This window comes from Dipodomys merriami, unplaced genomic scaffold (assembly GCF_024711535.1).
Source record: "Dipodomys merriami isolate MVZ:Mamm:240054 unplaced genomic scaffold, mDipMer1.0.p SCAF_13, whole genome shotgun sequence".
In the NCBI taxonomy this organism is placed as follows: Eukaryota; Metazoa; Chordata; class Mammalia; order Rodentia; family Heteromyidae; genus Dipodomys; species Dipodomys merriami.
In genome coordinates, this window is record NW_027202604.1 from 32756949 (window position 1) to 32769750 (window position 12802).

Below are 12802 nucleotides of genomic sequence, written 5' to 3' on the forward strand. Positions count from 1 at the left end.
GTGAATATGGAGTTTCCTTTGTGGAATGATATAATTATTTTACGTTAAACTATGATTGCTGCAGAAATATCTGAATAAGCCAGAAAGCATTTAAATTGCTTATGTTAAAGAGGAGAAATGTATGGGATGTGCATTATGTATTATTATTAGTGTTATAAAAATGAATTTTCATGTTGCTATTGGTCTGTTTAAGTATTCTCTGTTTGGATCTATTCATCTATGTGTCTATCTTTCTGCCAGTTCCACTCTGCATGGTTCATACTGGCTTACGGTAGAATATGATTGTGAAAAATGACTCCTTTTCCATTATTCTTGGTTGTCTAGATTGTGTGTGGATTTATGTGTGTCTGCATGAATGTGGTAGTGGGGCTTGAACTCAGGTCTAGATTGTGTGTGGATTTATGTGTGTCTGCATGAACTCAGGACCAGCATGTTCTCTCTCAGCTTTCTTGCTCAAAACTGTTACTCTACCACTTAAGCCACAACTCTACTTCTGGCTTTTTGGTAGTTACTTGAACATAAGAGATCCATAGAAGTTTCTTAACTGGGTTGGCTTTGAATAACTATAATCACTGGGATTATAGATGTGAGCCACCAGAACCCAGATTCTTAGTCTAGGTTTTTAAAGCTACTATAATCCCCCAAATGTCTCCATATACATTCTATAATTTTCATGATTTATTTTTATTGTGTATTAATTGTACGAAATGATGGATTTTATTATGATATTTCATAAAAGTATATCATGTATTTTGTCTGCCAAAATCGTATGGAACTGGATGCGAACTTCACTGAGTACAGATTAATTTGGGAGAGAATTTGAATTTCTTTCTACAATTAAATCTTCTAGAATATGAAAATGGATCTCCACTAATTCAAGTCTTCTTTCACTTTTTTCATCAAAAAATTGTTAATTCCAGGATACAGAATCTGCACATTTCATGAAATATATATTTCTGTATCTCAAATCCTTTGTCATGATTATAAATGGTACTGTGTTGTTAGTTTTGCTTCTGCTGTCAAATATTAGCAAACAAAAGTGCCATGGACTTTTAAGTATTTGTCTTGTATTTTGAGCTACTATGGAACTGAGCCTTTAAAGTTTTAAGGTTCTTTGATGAGATGAAAAATTATTATAAGCAAAGAAGTAGATAGATTTCATAGAGAAGGAAAGAGGTCAGGAGAAGGAATACATCCTAGTTAGTGAAAGGAATATCAAGTCTAGGTCAGTGAACCATGGAGGTTATTGGTAAGCAAGATGTTGGATCATAGATTTTGTACCAATTGGTGTTACATCTTAGATGGTGGAATTTGTGTCATTGGTAAGTGTTTGGCTTTACCAGATGGCTGGTAGGAGTGGACTGGAGGATTTTTTAAGCAGGAAGATATGTTTGGATTTCTATTTTGAAACAGCACCCTGACATCAGCGTGGAGAATGCATTTCAACTAGGGCATTTCATTTTTTATTCATTTGCAGGTGAAAAATGCTACCACGAAATAGCACAGTTTAGAGATCAATAAATAGTACAAGTTAAAATGTCTGGAAGGAACTTTTAGACTCCTGAATACAAACTGCAATCTGCAGATCCTAATATGATTTTTTAGCATTAGGAAATATGAAGGGGATATTTTGTTATTTAACTAAATACATTAATAAGAACAATGGGTGTATCTGTCTTCCCTTCCAGAAACAGCAAAATTCACATTATTTTCCTCACCTTTACCTTTCTAGATCTAATCATTTTTATGAATACCTTTGTTACCTGTCCTTGGCCCCTGTGTCTGAGAAAGCTTCAACTATTTAATATTTCCTGAATGGCATTCATTCTCAGTATTCTGTTGAATAAGTGGGTTCATTGAGTGGTGAGAGTCCTTTGAAAAAAGAAATCAAGAAATGAGTTAATTATTGAGTTTATTGAGGTTCATTAAGCACATCCAAGTTTTTGTAACCATTGCTAAAAATAGTTGATTCAGCCAAGGCTGTTCAGTGTATGCTAAACCTACTGATATTTTCTCCAATATCAAGAGATATTGGAATGAATCACATTTCCATGGAGTTACCTGATGCTAAAATCAGTTTAAAGGGAATCAGAGACCTTAATGTAAGGCCTGGTACATTGAAACAACTACATGAAAGCATATAGAAAAATACTTTGGGCTGGGAAGGTGGCTCAGTGGTAGAGTGCTTGCCTTGCATGCCTGAGGCCCTGGGTTTGATTCCTCAGAACGACATAAGGAGAAAAAATAAGAAGTGGCGTTGTGGCTCAAGTGGTAGAGCGCTAGCCTTGAGCTGAAGTGCTGAGGGACAACGCCCAGGCCCAGAGTTCAGGCCCCACAGCCGACAAAAAAGAAAAGAAAAGAAAAGAAAAACACTTTTAAACAGAGGTGTCGGCAACTACTTCCCGAATTGGTGATATACTTTAGCAAATACTTCAGCATGAATTGATCAGTGGGATTACATCAAATTAAAATGTTTCTGCAATTTAAAGGAAATGAATGTCAGAATCCAGAGACCATACACAGAATGGGAGAAAATCATCACCAAATCATTGAATGGATAAAGGATAAATATCCAGGAAAAAAACTAAAAAAAAAAATCAGTAGAACAAATAAGCAAAAGAGCAAATAGTCCCACTAATAGATGGACAAATAACTGGAATAAATAGTTCTCAGAAGTACAAATTGATCATAAGTACATAAGAAAATGTTCATCACCTTAAGCTGTAATAGAAATGTCACTGAAAATGATGCTAAGATTCCACCTCACCCCAGTTAGATGGCAAATATCAAGAAGCAGAGAAAAACCAATGCTGACAAGACTGTAAGCGGGAATGAAACCCTCATATGCTGTAGGCGGGGCTATAACTTAGTTTAGCTACTAAGGAAAACAGCATGGAAATTCCTTAAGAATTGGAAAAGAGAACTACCATATGGTTCTGCTATACAAGTGTGTATCTAAAGAATAAAAATCAAATACAACAGGAGGACACACATGCCCATGTTTAGAGCAGCACTATTTGCCGTAGTCAAAACATAGAACCACCTTACAGCTCTTGATTAAATGAATAAAATATGATAAAAGTATGCAATACAAGATTATATGTGATGAAGAAGAATGAAATTATGCCATTTACAGGAAAACAGATGGAACTGGAAGCCATCATGTTAAGTGAGATAAGTCCAGAGAGACAAATATTGTGTGTATTCATTTATATGCAGAATTTAGGCCTAAACAATTATAAAATAATAACTGATAGTAACAAGATGACTGCAAAAGGAAAAATAGAGGAAGACGATGAAAAAAGGAATGATAAAACTCATATGCATATATGTTCACATTGTGCATATACATATATGAATATAACATAATAAAGCCCATTAAAACCTCTTGTAACGAGGTGAGGAGGAAGAAGTGTCATTAAGAATGAATAATATAGAGGGAGTAAATTTGATCAAAGTACATTATATAAGTATCCAAGCACCTGTGAGCTAGTTTCCTTGCTACTCAGGAGGCTGAGATCTGAGGATCACCATTCCAAAGCCAAGCCAGGTAGACAAATCTGTGAGATCTTTATCTTCAATTAGTCAGCAAAATGTTGGAACTGGAGGGGTGGTAGAGTGCCAGATGTTATAGTAAAAAGCCAAGTGGGAGTGGCAGTCAGAGTTCAAATGCTAGTGCATTCTCCGTGTGTATGTGTGCATGTTGGTGTCTCTGTTTTACACACACAGCCTCTCACCTGTGAAACTCCTTTACATAATTAATTCATGCTAATCTAAAAAGAAAAGTACATTTATATGATTTCATGAATCCTGAATATTCATGGCCATGGCTAGTTACAAAAGTAAAATGGCACCTTCCTGTTTCCAACAGAAGAATCTGGTGATCAGATTGACCATCACCGAAGTTACTTCAGACAATGCCTGCTTTATAAGGTAATGTGTCAGGATAGAGAGTCATGTGTACATTTACAAAAACCATACATTGATCATGAAGGAATAATGAGAAAAATACAAATTAAATGCCATCCTATAAAATAATTGGCAATTCCTAAGTGTCTGTGTCATAGGAGACAACAGAAGTTTCAGGACTCACTTTGCTATAAAAGGGAGATATGACCACACAATCACCATATGATCTTTCATTGGATCAGAGAAACAGAAAAAAAAAATTCAAAAGCTAGAATGGACATGATTGGCTGGATTAGAAAATGTGAGTATAGATTGTATAGGATATAACAGTGTGAAATCATCTATTGGATTGGCAACTTGTGAATTGGTAGGTGAATATCGTTGTTTTCTAGGTAAATAGTTGGTGATGGCTTGGAATTATTCTTTATAGAAGAAGTGCCATAATATCTGCTACTTAATCTTAAATAATTCAGAGAAAGAGAGAGAAGGAATAAAGGAAAGTGGGAATGCAAAGGAGTAAATGCAGAAAGTAGGTATCACAATATTCTCATGTTTCTAGGTCTAAAGTAGGGGTATTATCATGGTTTTCATCTTTCAAACTTTCATGTAAGTTTGAAAAAAATTAATGGGAAAAATTTAGATCATAAGCTAATATTGAATGCCCGATAGCTTTCTTCAAATTCATTATGTTTTGTTGTTTGTTGTGTTGGTCTTGGGGCTTGAACTGAGGTGAGGGTCTGGGTGCTGTTCCTAAGCTTTTGTGCTGAAAACTAATTCTCTACCATTTGAGTCACAGCTCCACTTTCAGCCTTCTGGTGATTAATTGGAAATAAGAATCTCACAGACTTTCCTGTGCAGGCTGGCTTTGAACCATGCCCCTCAGACCTCAGCTTCCTCAGTAGCTGGGATTACAGGCATGAGCCAGTGGTGACTGGTTTCATTATGCTTTATAGTTGAGATCAATCCTACCCAGTGATTTCAAGGTTCACACAGTTGCTTCATTTTTATACAAGTTTGCTTTCAGATTTTCAGCACCTAATAAATAAATCACATATAATAAGGGTGGATGTTTACTTTGAGGTAGCATGAATTTCTGATTCCTGGAGACAAGGGTTCATCCCTCTGTATTTGATATTTTCTCCCAATATTTCCACATCACAGAGGTAAAAGACAATAGAAGAGTGTGGATTCAGCCAGAGGTTTGCCTAAAAAGGGCTTTGAAATTTTTTTATTTGGAAGGGAACTTGACCTCGACTTTAATCTCTGACTCACCTGTGTGCTAAAATTAATCTGTTTCCTTTATATCTGAAAATCGATTGAAGAAAAAAAAAGCACAACAGTCCACTTTCTCAGAGCAGGAAGAAAGAGAAGAAAGCATTTAATTCTTCTTTTTTTCTTACATAAATATAAAATATAGGTAGCTACAGGTTTGGCCTATTCTAATCAACATTGTTTATGTCTGATGTGACCCTGTGGTAATCTTTTAATAGGCATGTGCTCTGCCACTTGAGACATATCCCCAGGATCTTTGCTTTTGTTATTTTTAAGGGTCATATGCTTTCGCTCAGTGCTAGGCTGGACATGTTTCCTCCGTGTGTAGCCAACATGCCAGACAGGAGCCACCCCATGTTGCTATTGATTAAACAAGGGTGTTTGTGCTAACATGCTACACAGGCTGACTTAGAACCACAGCCCTACCAATCGTGCCCATCTGAATATCTGGGATTACAGCCATGTACCGCTAGACCTGGACTGACACTGTCGTGATCTTAAGAAATACAGAACCTAACTGGATTGGATTGCTCAGACGCTGCCAATGCTCCTCACCTCGGCCACTTCTTCCTCCTTTTGTTCTATCTGCCAAAGGTCTAACAGCAGGCAGTTTCTCTTTAAGCCACAAAGGTTAGTCATGACGACCCTGGCATAAAAGCCTGAGCAAGGCTTTTTGTAGTTGATGGAAGGGTTGCCAAAGAATAAAATGAAAAGCAACGGACATCTAGCTAGCGCCCCCAGTCCCTGGAGCCGTCGGAGGAGCTCAGTTACAGAGCAGAAGAGGCTATGGAGTACCACATTAGTGAAAAAAAGCTGATTATAAATAATAATGACCTTAGTGGATGATGAGAAATGCAGTCAACGTTTGCTGAGCCAGACAGGATGATGTAGGAGCTTCTGCATCAACGCGCATAGACCGTGAGGGAGGCAGATGCTCAGGAATTCAATTGCTTTCTCCCATAATTCAAATGGACCATGAATTTAGTAGGTGCTCAGTAAATATTTGTCGAACTAGTAAGTAAACAAAAGTAATCCAGCAACTGCTTTCCTCTAGTGAAAACCCATGAATTAGAGCATGCTTATCCTAAAGCAACTACGGGATGTCAGGAAGAAGATCCAAATTCTGACAGAGGAATGTGCGAGATGATTCCCCACCCATGAATCACAGAGATAGAAACTACATAATGGAATTCTAAGAAACTCAATGTGCCCATAAGTGTTCATTATGGTAGCCAGGGGTCAGAGGGATAGAGAGACTAGAGTGACATTAATATATATGTGTATATATATATATATATATATATATATATATATATATATAATTCTATATGATTTATGTGACGCAGTATCTACTAAGAAGATGGAGACAGCTGTTTGGTGTCCTGTGTTGACTGATTTTTTTTTTTTTTTTTTACTTAATGATCATACCATGAGCCACTTTTTCCAAGGCTTGCATTTGTTTGCATTGACAGGCTTATAATTGTAGTCTCTCCTTGGCTTTTTAAACTAGCTTGTTGTGCAGAATATGGTAATTTTTGTAAAAGCATCGTCATGTAAAATGATTTCCAAGGCAAAACAGTTTCAGCATAGCAACTGAAGTTAGATCCAGGGCAGCCCTGTTTGTACGTGCTTATTTAACAAATAAAATCTCAGCTTTCAGTCCTCAGGAAACACTACTACAGGAATCCTAACACACTTCCCTTAGATGACAGTTTCTTGCTGACCAGTTGGGCCTGGTGATTTGGTTATAATAGTGCTTAGTGCTTGACAGACAGAAGCAGCCCTCTCTCACGTGTAACAACCAACAATCAGCCTTCCAGAACTTTCTGTTTCTGTTAGGAAAGAATTCCTGGTGTCTTATCAGATAAGAACCTGGGCTGTGTTACTCAGTCTCCTGAGGAGATAAGCATATAAGTCAATGATCTTCTGCAAAGGAAGTGAGAAATACCACTCACAGGACTTTGTCCACACACACACACACACACACACACACACACACACACACACACACACACACACACACACACACACACACACACACACACACACACACACACACACACACACACACACACACACACACACACACACACACACACACACACCCCTGAAAATCACAGGCAATCTTCTCTCATAGTGACTCCAAATTTCAAAGCAATTAGTAAATTTTGAGGCAAAAATGCACTGTTTAGTTCATAGAACAATTTGGTGTTATTTTTGCATGTACTTCCATGAATTATTTTCTCGATAGACTATCAGTGTTTGACCCTTGGACCCTGTAGATGATTGATGTAAAGAAAATTAGACTTACTTCTTGGAAATGAAGATGACCCGCTATTCCTCGTGTGGACTCAGAGTTAAAAAATGCTAATTGTATGTAAATAAGTTGTTTTTTTGTTTGTTTTGTTGGTGGTGGTGGTCCTGGGGCTCAAACTCTGTCCCTAGGCTCCTTTTTTGCTGAAGGCTGGTGCTCCTCCACTTGAGCCACAGCACCAGTTCCAGCTTTTTCTGTAATCAGTTGGCGAAGGACTTCCTGCCTGGGCTGACTTTGAAGTGCAATCCTCAGATCTCAGGCTCCTGTGTGACGAGGGTCACAGGCAAGAGTCACAGGTGCAGAAGTTTATTGTGCTGTGTTCATGAGATGTACAGAGTATTTAGATCAAATTCTCCCTTTCCCTTACTCTTATTCTCTTTTCCCCTTACAGTTTATTTCTTTTTTTCTGCTTTTTTAAAAATGTTTTTTATTGTAAAAATACTATACAGAGAGGTTACAGTTACATGAGCAAGGTAATGAGTACATTTCCTATCCATCATTGTTACCTCCTCTTTTGATTTTCCCCTATCCTCCCTTCCCTCCCACCTCCACAACTACACTGTCCCCCCTCCCTGCTTCGACCCCCCCCCACCTAAATTGTAAAGTTCATTTATCAGTATAGTGTCTTGTACATTTCATTGGTACAATGGGTCAACCTGTATCCTTATGTAAGCATTGTTTTTTCCCCTCCCCAAGTTACAGAAGTGTATATACAAGATGCAGGGCGCCAACTGTATTTACAGTGAAGACAGGGGTTATACTGTAGGGGAGGAACATACAAAGAAACAAAAGTCACATGGCCCATTATAAATATGTTAGGAACAATAGCAAGAAAGAAAAAAAACACTTGTGTCCCTATCTTGGGGTTCATTTCACTTAACATCATCTTATCTGCTCATATGTAAAAGGTCAAAACGTTAATTCTTGTTTTACTATGCTACTTTTATATATATCCATGTTGTAATCTATATCGTGTTCTTTCCTTTCGTCTCCTTCTCCTTCTGCTTTCCACTTTCTTATAGAGTCTGTCCCATAGTTTTTTCTTTTATATTCCTGTCATATTTTTTAAGTTTATTTTCCACAGATGAAAGCATGCATCATTTGTTTTTTTTAAATCAAGTGTAGATCCATACTTTTGGTTTACTTGTTCATTATTTTATTAGTGACTCCATTGCTTTTACTTAGAAAACAAAGCTAGTTTTCTCCTAAATAGATGGGCAGTAATTTTCAAACTTTTCCCTTCTTTGTAAATCATGCTCCTAGCTGAAGAAATGTCCCAGGTGACTTAGCTTTTGACTTGGACTTTTAGTTAAAAGATGTGAGGGATAAGAAAACAGAAAGCCATTTCTACAGGAAGCAATGAGCAATCACACGCATCTGGTGACTCCCTTGCAAAAGCTTCCAAAGCATTTAAAAATATTGATTAAGCCTCAACCTGTTGGGAAATTGTTGCTATAACTTTTGCTTTGTCCCTTGATTTGCTGAGGTGCAGAGCTTTATTTAACTTGCTGAATCTTCTGTTATGGCCAGAAAGAGAGCTCAGAGCTCCATTCCCCAGGTTCTTATTAGCCTCGACAAGTGTTGTTCAAATCGTAGACTCTTCAAGGTCCCAAAGAGAGGCCGCTACCTTACAATGTCAAGGCAAAGTCTAAAACAATCTCTGTAGATATTTTGGCTTCTGAAATATATTTTGAAGTAATATACCAAATGCTACCGTTAGAAGCATCATTTATTTTTCTTTGGTTTATGTTTGCTTCAGTCTTTTCCCTATCCCAGTTGACACTAATATTGGCTTAGTGTCAAAGTTAATAAATATTTCCATGTTTGTGGTCATTTGGGTAAATGCCCAAAAGTGGGATTCCTGGGTCATAGGGGAGCTCTATGTGGAGTCTTTTGAGGAACCTCCATACTACTTTCCAAAGTGGTTGAACAAGTTTACACTCCCACCAACAATGCAGTAGGGTTCCCTTCTGTCCACATCCCCTCCAGCATCTGTTGTTATTAGAGTTCTTGATTATAGCCATTCTAACTGGGGTGAGGTGGTATCTCAAGGTTGTTTGGATTTGCATTTCTTTTATGGCTAGGGAGGTTGAGCATTTCTTCATGTGTCTATTGGCCATTCTTATTTCCTCTTCAGAGAAGTTTCTCTGTAAGTCTTTAGCCCACTTATTTATCAGGCAGTTGTTTCTTTGAGGATATTTTTAATCCTAAAACATGTCCTATTTTAAATGGTATGTCTCAGGGGGAGAAATGTATACAGTTAGGAATGTAAATAATAGAATTTAGTTATTTTTAAGTAATAATTCTCACCTCCCATCAGCAAGGAGTGGAGATCACAGGATGCCAAAGTGAATTTATTGCACAGCCCTGCCAATGTGGCACTCACAAGTGGACTATAATCCTAGCTGTTCAGGAGGCTGAGATAGGATTGCAGTCCAAAGCCCGTGCAGATAGAACAGTCCCTAAGACTCATATTTTGAGTTATCCACCAAGGAAAAGCTAGAATTGATCTGTGGCTCATGTGGTAGAGCACTAGCCTTTGGCAAAATAATCCCTGAGTTCAAGCCCCAGGACCATCACATCCCCTGCCCATCCCCTTACCCCCACACAAAGGTGAATCTATGACATGCCATAATCACAGATGAATCCAAATAATTACCAGGTAAATGGGGATAGAACTTATAACCAATCAGACTATTTATTTCAATGGTACCACCGAATAAACATTTTGGCATTTTAATTTGCTCCTCTTTTCATGTGCTTCTAGAATGTTTGCTAATATGACTGAGATTCACAATTACTGTTTAATTAACCTATTTTTGTCAGTACCTCACACGAGCTGCATGAAGTTGATGTACTAAAGTCTCAATAATCACAAGCCAGATAAAAATAACACACACAGGAAATTTGTGCCAATCAGTTAACAATTTATGCTATATCACACAGATACCCAGCCCCAAACTGGGGGTATGGTAGCAAACAAATGGGTGGCCTTAGAGAAATCCTACTGGAAATATTTGTAATAACATGGTAAACAAAAATAACTTAAAAGTTTAGCAAAATTTTTAAAGGTTTGAATAGCGCAGTTTTCCTTATTCTTGACATTGTATATTATTCTTCTTTACTATCAGATCAGTGTTGTAGTACTTTAGTTGATAAGAGCATGAAAAAGTTGTGTTGGTACTGAGGCTTACCTTTGTCACTCAAGGCTGGCACTTTACCACTTGAGCCACAGTTCTTCCAGCTTTTCCTAACTGGTTGGGAATGAATCTGTAGGATTTGTCTAAATAGGCTGGCTTCAAACTAAGATTCTTTGATCTTATCCTCCTGGATAATTAGGATTCCAAGAGTGAGCCACCATTGCCTGGCTTACAAAATGGTTTTATCAGCATATATCTTTTACTGGTTGAGACTCTTTTAGGCAACCTACTTTTCTAGTTTTGAGGAAATGTATCCTAAAAATGGTGATTTATTTTTCTGGTTTTGCCTAAGACCAACACCAAAGCCTATCTGCATTACCTTGAATTCCTTCATGGAATGTTTTCCAAGAAAGATGAACACAATGAGAACCCCATTTTTCTCTATTTCAGATAGAGCTATGTAAAAAATAAAATGACAAAATCCAGCTTAAATATAAAAAGATGTTTTGCCACACAAATCATAGCACTCTGGTCACTGATACAATGATGGTAAAACTTGGATTTGGGATATCATGATGATAAATCATATGAATCCATATGTTTTACTCTCTAGGAAAGACCCAATTGGTATATGATGAAATAAGACTCTTTTTTTCCTCAAACATGCCTTTATAAAAGTGATTTTTCACTTTTGTGTGTGGGCCTCCACTGGGGCCTGGGGGCTGTCCCTGAGCCTTTGTTTTCAAGGCTAGATCTCTACTACTTGAGCCATAGCTCTACTTCGGGCTTTATTTGAGGACTTTCTCCCAGGGCTTGTGATGCTCAGATCTCAGCCTCTTTAGTAGCTACTTTTCAGTCATTTACCATGTAGTTAAACTTACTGAGCACAATGCTTTGGTTGTCTGAAACTTGGCTCAGAGGTGAGTGGATCAAACACTTCCAATGGTAACAGAGGAGAGAACCTGCAAAGTCAACCAGGCAAGAATGCATCCCTGATCCTGTTCCTCTAAGTACAAGAGGTCTAAACAGCCACCCTAATCGAGGTCCACTTGCTAGCTCTTGTAACAGTAATAGAATCTCATGTCCCAAGAATCTTTAGGGGTCTGGACCAAAGTCCCTTACTGAACAGATAAGAAAACAAAGACTCAGAACAGGGAATTGCCATATTATAGAGCACTTGGACTTTTCCAGCAAGGTAATTGCTTATAGCTCTGATTTTTTTTAACTCCTTACATGTTTCCTTTCTCTATCACTCTGGCTTTTTAAACACTGGGTATTTGTATGTCGTAGAACTTTAATCCCATAGGTTTCAAATTACAGTCTTTAGTGAAAACCATGTAAGTAACTTCTCCTGTTTTTTTTTTTTTTAAGAAATAGAATATTTTATGTTCTTTTTTTTAAGGAATAGAATATTTTAGATCCCTAACTCATACTTCCTTAACTAAGGTCAAATTTACATAAACAAATGTCTTCAGAGGCCCAAAGGTAGCAAACTTGGGCAAAGTCAAGGTTGGCCCTGCTTTGATAAAGTACACAATATGTTTGGTTTAAAAAAAATAATTCCCATTCAGATTTTCATATCTCCCTCCTGCACAACCATGCCCTTGGACAGGTTTGCAATCTGTTGACTGCTGGACATGCAAACGGAGTAAACCAGTGTTCTTTTTAGCTATGACCACCAAAACTATCACAAGCTCCTTCTAGAATCCTAGGAGTTCAGAATACATCACCAGACCTGCTGCTTTTAATACCCTGAACTTCTGCTACTTATTGAAGAATCATGGGTTTTTTTTAGGGAACTAAAAGGTCCCTACACAGACCAGCTTTAGTCTAACCAGTCCAGTCTCCCCGAAGACTGAATCCAAAAAGAAATAACACACGTACATTATCTAAGATCCATAGAAGAAATAGCACTGCAACCTGGAACTGTGGAACGACCCGAACAGACAAACCAAATGGCAAGGTTAGCCCACTATAGGTACCAAACAACCGGCGTAATTATATGCTGTATTTGAGGAATTACATAAATTGCCCATTGGGACGGAAGCCTTCCTCTCCACCCCTCCCCTGAAATCTATAAACAGCTGTGCGGTTTCTCCATGCATTTTTGGAAAGGTTGAACACATCTGATCAGAGAATCAAGTTGATTTCCTTCATCAGGAAGATC

The 12802-nt window shown here is 37.8% G+C and overlaps 1 protein-coding gene across 5 annotated transcripts in view; it reads left to right on the forward strand.

Annotated features, from left to right (window-relative positions):
- Cntn4 (contactin 4) overlaps window positions 1-12802 on the forward strand; it is a 793681-nt gene that overhangs the window by 314580 nt on the left and 466299 nt on the right. The window contains exon 1 of one of the 5 annotated variants that reach the window (XM_070018988.1): window positions 3882-3933. The exons of the other annotated variants lie outside the window; for them this stretch is intronic. The gene's annotated coding sequence lies outside the window, so the exon portion shown is untranslated. Of the gene's footprint in view, window positions 1-3881; window positions 3934-12802 lie in introns of those variants that run through there. 5 annotated transcript variants of the gene reach the window in all.